The sequence below is a fragment of the Pyxicephalus adspersus genome, chromosome 5 (assembly GCF_032062135.1).
Source record: "Pyxicephalus adspersus chromosome 5, UCB_Pads_2.0, whole genome shotgun sequence".
Classification (NCBI taxonomy): Eukaryota; Metazoa; Chordata; class Amphibia; order Anura; family Pyxicephalidae; genus Pyxicephalus; species Pyxicephalus adspersus.
Genome location: NC_092862.1, coordinates 119446243 through 119458380, shown reverse-complemented (window position 1 = coordinate 119458380; position 12138 = coordinate 119446243). Strand labels below are relative to the sequence as shown.

Here is a 12138-nt window from a genome sequence, read left to right as displayed (position 1 = left end):
AGATAACATTTCCATGAGGAGGAGGCTCACACTATACCAGTTATGGTTTTTGGGGTTTATATAATAAATAATCGACTTGAAAGACTTACTAGTTATCCTGCCTGGTATATGGATATCACAACTATCTGATAACCCTCAGAGGAGCTTTGGACAACCGGTCAGATGAGTCAGGGGACTTTTCCCAATTAAACAGTACTATTTTTGGAAGATAATAATGGGCACACTTAGACAGAAGATTCTGGAAGTGTGAGTGGGAGGACACCAGAGTGATGGATGTGATTGAATGTGATATGGAGTCCTGGTTCTTTGATCAAAGTGACTGTGCAGAGCCAAACTTTCTCCCTTCCTTTGGAGCCCAGCTAAGATACAGGTTATATAGGATGGACTTTCTGTGTAATGTATCACTTCTCTTAGATAACTATTGTATATTTGTTAATTATTTTCTTTTTGTAAACATCCTCTAATCATTGCTATTTAAGATCTATGGTATTATTTAAACTAGCAGAGATGTATCAATATTAAAGAAAAGAACAACATAAGAGAACACCAATGATGTTTTTGTCTATTTGTAAGGGTTACATTCTTTCAACTGGCCAGAAATGTAACAGGCATGCTTTCTACTGACTCCCAATCTAATATATTGGGAGCTGTGGCTATAGTATTTAAAGAGTGGTTCCTTGAAGAACTGACAGGTATTTCAAGGGTTCACCTATGTTAAAAAAAGGTCAAGAAAGGCTGCTTTACATGCTACAGACATGTGTGGGATGTGGTCTAACAAACCAAAATGGCAACTGTAAAAAACAATTTATACTTAGCTTGTATGGCAAAGGAAAATGTGGTCTCAGGCATATTTACTTGTATCAATTTATTGCTATATAAAGTTGTGTTCAAAATAATAGTAGTGTGTTTAACAAAATGACTCAAAACTCAAAATCCTTATTATAATAGCTTTTATTTCCATACAAACAAGTGCATTGGGAATACTGCACATTCTATTCCAAATTAAAACATGAGTAAAATTGTATCAAATTTGTGCTATTCTTTTACAGAAACTGAAGAAAATAGAATATAAACCTATTCAAAATAATAGCAGTCTTTGCATTCTTCTTTACAAACTCAAACAATCACTGTATGAATTGAAAGATGTTTCAATATTTTGCTTTTATTTGAATCACTGAACTAACATTTAGTTATACAACCACTGTTTCTGGGAACTACTGCACATCTGTGATGCATGGAGTCGACTAACTTCTGGCACCTGTGAACAGGTATTCCAGCCCAGAATGATTAAACTACATTCCATGATTCTTCTTCATTTCTTGGTTTTGCCTGCATTTTTGAGGTCACCCCACAAGTGTTCTATTGGATTAGGGTCCCAGGATTGGGTTGGCTGCTCTATATCAATATAGTTGGTCTGGAACCAAGACGTTGCTCGTACTGCTGTGTTTGGGTTCGTCTTGTAAAAATGCCCATTTTAGAGTTAGGGACCATTCTTTACAGAGGGATCTTGATGAAGTAGTGTGGTTTTCACATATATTTATAAATGTATGGAACTAAAACTTCTGTTTTTATTTGAAACAGTAGAGACGAGTGTTTTCTTTGCAAACTGGTTGGTAAGTATGCTGTGAAATCTTGTTTGTTCTCTGTCCTGTGGTCTAAGACGTAAAGATGAAGGTCAAGCTTTGATATCTAGTTCATTCTATACATTTCTACTTTTGTCAGCTAAACAACTTATAATGCACTTGTACAGTTGTCAGCATGTAGTGTATTGTTAGACTAGAATAATCCTCAAACAGCTTTCAGATCTTCTACAAGTCATTCTTTAAGTGCAAGCGGCATATTGAGGATGCTATAAAGTGAAAACCTAAACACAGCTTGAAATCTTGAAGTTTCATCCCTAAATACAACTATTTTAATCCACACCCCGTTTGATCAATATCACCCCCTCCCTACACACTGCTTATTATCTAATGACGTTTTAGGCATTTTGTTAAGGAGTTGTTCTTTTGTGCTAAAGTTGGAAATTTATCTCCAAATCCATATTACTTAGTTTCTTACTGAGAAACAGAAAAGACCGCAAAGCAATGTAGAACATTAATGGTTTGCACAGCAGCAAAGGAATTAAATTTCAAAAGCCTCTTTATGGATCTAATAACATCTATTATTGTTCTACATTTTATGCCAGTTCTGAGATTTATGGCTACTGAACGGAGGAAGTATATATTGTAAAAATGCTTTGAAAATAATATTTGACAGTCTAAGAATCTGTCCCAAGGTACCAAACCTTACTATAGGACCACAAAAGCTTTTGTTTAAGTAATTAATAGCACTAGCAATAAAGTGCTGTCCAATGCCCATAAAAATATTTATTGCTTGGTAATATTGAACAGGATTATGTGTCTGCCATTGGATTTTGTGCCACATTCTATATATGTTAAAGGGGAAAGTAGCAATGAATACCTGTATATGACAAAAAGATCTTAGAAAGTCATAGCTTTTAAACAATATGGCCCTGATTTATTAAAGCTCTCCAAGGCTGGAGAGAATACACTTTTTTCGGTGAAGCTGGGTGATCCAGCAAACCTGGAATGGATTTCCTTAAGGCAATTTCTATTTGTTGTTTTTATTCCTGGACCAGATCCATTCCAGGCATTTTTAGGATCACCAAGGTTCCCTGATGAAAGTGAATCCTCTCCAGTCCTGGAAAGCTTTAATAAATCAGGACCTATGAGTCGATGTTTAAAGAGTATCGATAGCCAAAACTACAGGTTTAAGCCTGTGTCTTCACAAATCAGCATTTAGACAGTTGACACCAAAACAGATATCCCTATTGGATGATTTACTATTATCACATACCTATTACACATGTAATATTTTGGATTTCCCATTACTTTCCTTCTGGTGCCAATGGTTACTAGAATGTATAGAGAAGGTATCATTTCACCCCAATGGAAACACAGGCAACAAGTTAAACTCAACAGGGGTTCTAACCTTACCACTTGATCCACATCAAGTCCTGGTTACTGTTATCATCACATCAATGCTCTTCTTGAAGGTAAGTTTTGCAATGGGGGCACTTGATCTGGTAACAACTAAGGAATTTCACTCATTTAGAGAATGCTTTTCGATTTTAATGGGTCTGCAAAGCAGGAAGTAAAGGGAAATTCCCTAATAGAATTGGCGCAAGCAAAAATCATTAAAAACAATAAACATCAACAATCATGGGTTTTATCTTTTATCTACGCTACACAAGACTGGGTAGACCCACATACACTCCAAGTGTTATAGTGGATGGGGGAATTGAAAAGGCTCACTTTGGAGGTTAGGTGCTAGGGTATGGGTGAATTATTTAGGGGTGGGTATGTTGTTAGGGTTGGGTGTTAGTGGTTTCTTCAAATCTTACAGACACCCTTTAGCCTAGGAACACTAAAATTTAAGCTTGTGCTTAGCACTGAACTTCTTATACAGACAGTGCAGAGCCCTGAGCTCCAAATGTCAAAAAACAACTATATGTTATAAAAGAACATTCATATCTGCTGCAAGGTTTCAAGTCTATTCACTATCTAAAGCTGTAACTGTGCCCAGGTTGGTTACTTTTAGTATTTTTAGTTGACACACTTTGTACCCAATAGGTTTACCTTATGGGGTTCACTATTTTTTGGCCAACTTACAGTGGCTTAGCCTCTATCACTGCTATATGGGTCCTTATGTATGTATGTACTGAATTTAGCATTTGTTCCCCCAACCCCGAACTGTAGTGTAAAAGGAAAATTTGCCTGTTTTCATTATATGATGTATATGCATTGTATATATGCAGATGCATTGTACTGGTCATATGCAATTTATTTTCAAAGCATGGAGGGAGAATGGATCATTACCTTTGATTAATACTGAATATTGCTATTAATGATCATACGTTTGGACAAGGTTGGTGGACAAGAGAACTTTAGCTTTAGTGCCAAGCTGCATATGGGTCTCTGTAAAGTTGGTCTGCAAATGTAACAATCAATATGTTATTTCCATATACAGTATATTTAAAGAGCTTATCCAGTGAGTTCTAAAAGGTATATCCATATTTTATTTTATATTTTATCCATATCCATATTTTTTTAGGCTTCACTCAGACTAAAACACACTTTCACAACATCTCCCATAGGTGGGTATATAATAAAGTATGAGTTTAGCCAAATTTGTTGAAAAGTGTAGCAATTAATTGGAAACCTGGCAGATTTTGATTGCTGTCTGTGTTCCTATTGGGTAGATACATTCATCTATTTTTTTCTGGTGACTAACACCACCAAAACACAGAGTGATGGGAAATGTAACAATTTAGAGCTGTAATTAAATCATGGGTTGGGGTATGTTCATGGGTTGAGGGCAGCTGTCCAAGACTGGAATTCTATTTCCTATAGACAGACTTACTTTTACTTTTAGTTACGTCTTCCGAACAGAAAGTGAAGAAAAATTTCACCTATGACACAGTCTGCAAAAAAAAAACAAAAAAAAAAACAGGATTTAAAAATTTTCCATGTAGAACTGTAGGAACAAATTGTGCCTGGTTTATTAAAGAAGAAACATTTCATCAGTGAAGATAGGTGATCCAGCAAACATGGAATGGTTTTTACTTTTGAAGAAAAGTAATTTGCTATTTGTTAGAAAATGTTTTTAATCCTGGACCAGATCCATTACAGGTTTGTGGGAACACCCAGCTTCACTGATAAAAGTGTATCTTCTTAAGTCTTAGAGAGCTTTAATAAACCAGATTCATTGTGTTCACATCAGTTTCCTTCAGGTACTCCGGTTTCCTCCTGCATTCCAAAAAAAATGCAGTTAAGTAATTGGTTTTTCCCCCAAACTGACCCTAGACTGTGTTAATGACATATGACTATGGTAGGGACATTCGATTGTGACCCCTTCTGTGGGGCAGTTAGTGACATAACTATGGACCTTGTAAAGCACTGAGTAATATGTCTGCACTATATAAATGCAACATAAAAATAATAGTAGATGTTCCCCCATTTTAGTAAAGGAATTGTCATCGGCTATAATGTCTGTGGGCTAGCCCCATGTTCGATCAAGCACATTAGCACTATACCTGTTTATTTTATTGACAACAATAAAAATCTTGCAGGATTATAAATGTCCAGGAATTCATGAATCTACATACTCACAGATTCCAATAGTGAACAGGTCAATATGCAGTACAAAGATCCTGTGCATACAACATCCAGCTCTATTAACAAGACATGAGCAATGATTATGAGAGTAAATGAAGAAAAAAAAGTAGAAAGTACTTTTAGGATTACTTTAAATCCAAACATACATTACATTGGGAATTCTAGCTTTTCTTTAGGAAAACATTTTTTGGAATTACTTTCTGTCGGTAGAGGGCACAAGATTTCTGTTTCAAAACAGAACAAGATGAATACAAATCACATTGAGCCTGGAATTGAAATTCCATCTTCATTTAAGGTGGAAATGTAGTTTTAGCAGACAATTCAGAACAGGTTTGATCTGCAGCCTGAGCCTTTTTACTTAAACAATCCATAGTTTTAATGCCAATTTGGCCAAACACTGAAGGGTACTCAGATGAGAGCCTGTGAAATTCATTGGTATGCAAGTCACAATGTGCTGTAAATTAAGACTTTGTATTAATTCTACTAAATGCATCTGAGAAGCTTCCCCTTGGAAGCTAGCTACCTTTTTTTCTCTCTTTTTATTCTTTTGTGCTTTTGTAATTTACCAATTAAGAATCACAAAGGATTATGCTCCCCATAATGAGCCCAATAACAGCTTCTTGTGGTCTGAGAGATGTTCATTAAGGCACTTGAACTTCACTCACACATAAATGATTTCAGTGAAACCGCTAGACTGAGTTACTGCCTTGTTTTAGATGGAACACAATTCTTTGTTCCTATTTAACTATATGCTAATTCCATTACTTTTAAACTGTTGGTGGCTGAAAACACAATGTTTATGTCTTAAGTAATATTCTACCCTACAGATGTCCATATATGCCATTTGTTCCTATTAAAGGATTATAAATCCTATAATATTATAAGACTGAATGAATAAAATAGATCTGTCTTAAAGGTATTTATTTTTATTTGGCTCACCAAAAGTGGACCTGTTACAGTTACCCAAAAAATGTAGTTAGTGTATGACTAGGATAAGGCCTCCTTTTAGATATGCAGTAAATGGCAGTGCTTTACCACAAATTTAAGGGCAGGATCAGACCTCCTTCGGGATTGAGCGATTGCATGGCTCCTTGTTAAAGCAGGACAAAACTAAAAAAAAAACAAAACTCACTTACTTTATCTTCTGCAGCTCCCTCAATGCCTCCAGAGCTTTTCTAGATTGGGTCCCATGCTGTCCCATAATTTACCTTCGTTCTAGCGCGGAGGAAGTCCTGGGCATCGCTATCATTTTTCTTAGTGTTCTGGGTTCTGCCTTCATCACCCACAGGCAATGCGCAGGTACGAGATCAGGTGACATAGCCGCTGTAAATGGGGGGAAAAGTGCCGATCTCACTGAGCATGCTAGAACTCATCCCATGTAGGAAAAAGGCAGAACCCTCCTGGGAAGCGTGTCGTAGGTATTCCAGAAGGCACTGAGCTCCCATTTTGTCTTTATCACTGCAAGGGTAAAGACAAAAGGGGAGAAGCCTAAAACAGGGTTTAAAAAGTGATACTTTGCATATAAGTGTTGTCTACCTTTTTTGTAAAGTATTGGTGATAGGTCCGCTGTATGTCACAGTGCTGTTTCTTACTAGTATTGCTCACTGCCTCCCCATTCATTCTCTACGGAGCTGCAGCTGGGGGAAGCTACATCCTGTAGTATTTCCTGAGAAGCACCGGTTCCCCGGCATCAGGAAGCGGTAAATGCACTGCAACCTCATGGATAGTGTGAACATAGCTTAACCATGCTCCCATGCAACATGATATGAGTGGTTGATAACCATTCTGTGCATGCACATGTTTGCATTGCATTGGAGTTGTGTCATGGTTCCTGGGAGTACCATGTTGCTTCTGGTCATGCAGTTTCTTTTCCTGCTCTGGAGGACCACACTGCTTCCACAATTGCAAGGCCAATATATGTAAATGCATCAATGGAATCAATGAATCTGTATGCTTGCCCTTGTTTAGGTAATACCCCTTGAGTACAATAAATAACATTTGCCCATCTCTAAATAAGCTTTAGGAAAATTCACCAATCTCATTTCGAATGGAATTATAAATCAAGCACCTTTTTTAAACTAATTAGCATGCAAATTGTTTATAAGTATACCCCTGTGTGTAAGCAGGAACAGATTTACTTTGATTCTTCCAAGCTTTAATAAATTGAAATAAACAAGGTTTTGCAACCAGTTACCAGTCAGCAAAAGACTTTAGTCATATTAATATTAACTGATTTCTAACTGGACCTTAGCACATTATTTATTATTCAGGTGAGTCTATTGCGCTGAATGGACCTGTAAAATCCAGTGTTCTCATCATATGGACTTGGGTGATCTAAGGATACATTCTGGGCACCAGTTGGCTTAATGATAGTTTAATTCACCAATGAATAAAGTCTTTTGCAGAGGTTGATGCCTCTGGCAGAGAAAAGAAATTATTTTGGTTTGCTTTCTGTTAAGAACATACAGTGTTTTTTTTTCTTAAAAGAAACCTTGGTATTATTTACAGCTAATATACCAACTCTGATATCAGTATGCTCAATGACATATTTTCAGTTTGATCACAAATCCACATTTTTTAATTGGTAGCACTTGGCATGGTCCTAATCTGTGTACAGCCAACCCCTGACACTGGGCATGGAAGGTTGCATTGATCGAAAACTTAATACACAAAAGCGTTTAGCAATGTATTAATTTTGCTTTGTGCTGTATTCAAATGTCTGCAGTGTCTAGGTGGTGCATGATGCTGCAGGTTCATTTATTTTCATTGCTCTCCTGTTTGCTTCTTTTTTCAGGAAAAGGTTCCACAATCATCTGTAGATGTAGTCTGGGATAATAAAGGATCTGGATGTTCCTCAATGTTCAGTATCTGTATGTAATAGCCCTTATCTATTATTGGTATTATTACCCTTTATTTATAAAGCTCAAAAATATTAAGCAGCTATGTAGAATAAAATAAACACAGGCTGTAGAGACAAACCTGCATACTTGACAAGTGCAAGCAATGGCACAGGAGAAGAAGAGGACCCTGACAATAGAGCTTATGATCTAAGAAGTGTAGGAGAGTGTTTGTCTAGAATACATCAAGTATTGGTAAAAACAATATTTTATTTACTTTTACAGGAACCACTGCTAACCAAAGCAGATGCACAAACCAGATCAAAGCCTGGTATTTAAAAACTTGTAAAAGGTGTTTTACCAAAGAATCCCCAGCATTGTTGAAAACATAACATGGCCCTAAGCAGGCACTTCAATATTCACATAGGTTGGTGGTCTCTGTGCCAGGAACAATGTCGCGTTGGCCATTGCTGGTAGACCTTGGTGTACATAAAGGCAACTTTCTTAAGAAGAATCAACCCTCTGGTTCTCCTGCCCCCAGATTGTACCTTCACAGAGATGTCATCCTAGGTAGAATCTTAAAGGGGGGATGGAGTAGTGAAAGGGGAGTGGTAAAAAATTATTTAAGAGTCACAGCAAAAACACTCCAAACTCTTATTGAAGCTTTTCTTATGCAGTCTACTCCAACAGTGCAGAGTTCTTCACCAAATCTACCAAATCTTAACAGGATAAACTATCCAAACTCCACATTTGACTGCAGATGAATAGAGCAGTGATTTTCAACCACAGTGCCACGGCACACTAGTGTGTCATGAGAGATCTTCAGGTGTACCATGGGAAATTATCCAATTACCATTGTCGAGTGTCTGTGCTGTAGTGACTGGCAGATTAATGTAATACTCTTCCATGTCAATAGGTGGCAGTAGGTAGCTTAATTGCCTTGTTTATTCTTAGAGACAAGAATTAGCTACAAAGTGTCATTTTGTAACATTTTTTATTTGTAGTGTGCCGCAGGATTTTTTCAATGTGGCTCAAAAAAGGTTAAAAAACATTGGCATAGAGACACAGCCACTACCACCATACCCTCAAAGTATCCCAAATTTTACAACTCACCACAAGCTTAATACACGCTATTGGGCAGCTCTGCCTTTCTTCTCCTTTAGGCTGGGGATTTTCTGCGGATGTTGGGTATGTAGTTACTTCAACCCCATGCATAACTGGAGGTAATTCTGAAAGTAACCCCACAGCAGGGTGGCTAGTTTTGGTTAGGCAATTTCTGACCACCAGCATTGGGACAAACCATAGGAAGCCAGGATATTGTGGGCCTTTCTACATTTGTTCCATCCAGCCAGAAGAATATGACCTCTGTCATCCTAAATCTTATGAGGCAAGAGTAATTGTGGCCTACTTCATATTTACCTTTGTCCAGCCTAAACCTGCCATGATTGCATCCCGAAGGATACTCTGTAGACAAGCCTTTGGCCTTCATTGTGTATAAACTATGCCTGTTACCATTTACCCCTTTTGGATTATATTCCATCATTAAAGGTTAGAGATCTTAAACACTAACTTTAAAGGCCCCAATGGTAACCAACCTGAAACTTGTGATGTCACTGCCCTTGCTTAGATGGACTTGGTAAAGTTGGCGGTAATTACCCTATCTAGTTAGTCCCATGGAGCCCTTCAGCATATTTTCCTGCAGTCTCATTGTCTCCTGGCCCAGCGTGTTTGAGTTCAGACCACTCATAGATGATATTAAGCAAACAATTGCTCCACTGTACTCAGTTTGTAAGTGAATGTTGAAATAATTTTGCACTAGTAAGTACAGTTTTAGGAAGTACAGTGAGCATTATTTTTGTCAATTATAGAATGCATTCAATCTTATGAAATATCATAAATGTTTATACCTAACTAAGCAAGGTTTTCTCAACCAGTTGTAAATAAACCCTAGTGCAGATTTCTGGCAGATTCCTGAGCACTTTTGTTTGTTAAAATAATGGATTGTTCTTTGTTTTATCCAAAAGCATATTGCAATTAAAATCATTCAGTATTATTATGGTTAAATTTATATTTTCAAACCACAGGGGAAAGTATTGTTCTTTTGTGTATAATAGGCTGGTATAAATGTAAATATATCAACAGTGTAAAATTATACTGGTGGTTAACTGACCTTCTTCAAATACTGCACAGTTGTTTATATAAATCAGTTCATAGCTTCCATTGACTTTCCTGAACTGGGAAACGGTATAAAAGTCAAGAAAGATTAGACTGGCTGATGTCAAAACTAACAGTCAGTGTTCAAAGGTGACTAAATAACCATCTATCTAGCTGTAACATAGTAATTGTAGACCAAGCTTCAATGGGCTGTGTCTCTACAATCATAAGTTTAATATGTTAATCTGTGCTAAGGCTTAACCTTAAGATCATGAAAGTGGGTGAGATTCAGTGGTAAGGCATAGTATAATTCAAACAATTGTTCATTTAAGTTTATTGCTTTTAATAAAAATCTTATTATATACATTTATTGGTTGTTCTTGGCTCCCTTCCTATAACAACAAAATATCATGGGAGACATTACTGGGAATCCGCACAGCCATCAGCTACATCGACAGAGAAATGTGATAGTAGCCAAGACCACTTAGAGCTGACATATCAAACTAAAATTAAATACAGGGCTGAATTATATAACTTAACAAAGAGACATAGAAGATCTAGTGAGGGCCCACCTCATGCCAACAAGAACTTAGAGTTGCTTTGAAATTCCAGAACTACTATAGTAATAGCATGCCATACTATAATAAAAACAGCATAATACCCTAGATATATAGATACCTTAGAATAGAAAATAGAATTTGCAATGTTTTACCCATGATAAAAGCAATCAAGGATATCCTCTGAAGTTTTCAACATCAACAAGGATGTTGTCTGTGTGTTGTCTAATCCAATGGTCACCAACTGGTGGTCTGTGGCTCTGGCCGGTGCACCCCCCCAGCGGGGTGACGAGAAGGAGGGGGCACACTGGCCAGAGCTGCAGACAATGTCTTTTGTATGGGCTGGTGGGCAGGTTGTGTCTCTCCCATTCACACATTTGCTGTGGTTTAGAGAATATGCTGGCTTCTGCTTTCCCATCATGTGTTTTCTTATGCTGCTTTAGAACATGCTGCTTTAGAACATTCTATTCATTTGAAAGGCCTGCATAATGCTCCCAGTTAGACCAACAATTGTTTTGGGTTTACACATTCAAAATGTGTTGGTTTGGGGGTGGCATTAGGAATAATTGGCACCACATCACATAATACACATGTAACTATTTTTGAGGAAGGAAAAGTTAGGGAGAATAGTCCCAATTCACAAAGCTAATACACCAAAATATTGATCCCTATTTTAACAAAATGACAACAATTTTCAGCCAAAGAATTAAAAATGACTGACACATGATTACAACAAAAGATTCTCGTGGTAAACCTTTATGAATGAAGCCTAAGGAACAAACTATTCTAACTGTTATAGGACACACATAAACCCCAGCCGGTACTCACTGCAAGTGCACACCATTCCCATTTTACCTCCAAGTGATAACAATGGTGCTTTCTTTTTGGGGGGAAGATGGGGTTGGAGTAGCAGGGAGTGTCAGGCTTCTATCGTGCACTAAAACTCCTGGTCATCAGTGTAAGTTGGCACTAGAGCATGGGAGCAAGCGGGGGCTTATAGAGTATGTTTAGCAAAATCTTTTTTTACTTTAGTTTAGAAAAAGTAACTCTGTCTGTGTCCTGTTAGAGAGGTTTCTTTCACATCCTACCCTGAAGACCCAGCAAGAAATGAATGGAAAACTCTCCAAAACAAATCTCCCTCTTAGGCAGTTGTCACTGAAACGTTTGCCTCAATGTTAGAATTTTTTTTTATCTCCTCCAAATTTTAAATTTGGCAATGGTCACCGGGATCAAAACAAAGGATCAATCTACATAAAGGCCCAGAAAGTGAAGAAAAAAGTGAAGAAAAAAAAATAGTTTTACAAAATAAGCAACATTATGGCAGTTAAATAGCAAATTTAAATTTCACACACAATCCACACACAAAATATTAAGGTACTATCATAGAGGATGTCCAGGTTTACCTCTATTGAT

General features: G+C 37.2%; 1 long non-coding RNA gene across 1 annotated transcript; it reads right to left on the bottom strand.

Annotated features, from left to right (window-relative positions):
• Positions 1–933: 933 nt before the first annotated feature.
• Positions 934–11033, bottom strand: LOC140332166 (uncharacterized). Its single transcript, XR_011921042.1, has 3 exons — positions 10881–11033; positions 4423–4483; positions 934–1655 (listed from the first exon to the last, which is right to left on the bottom strand). It is a non-coding gene; the product is annotated as an uncharacterized lncRNA (long non-coding RNA).
• Positions 11034–12138: the final 1105 nt, after the last annotated feature.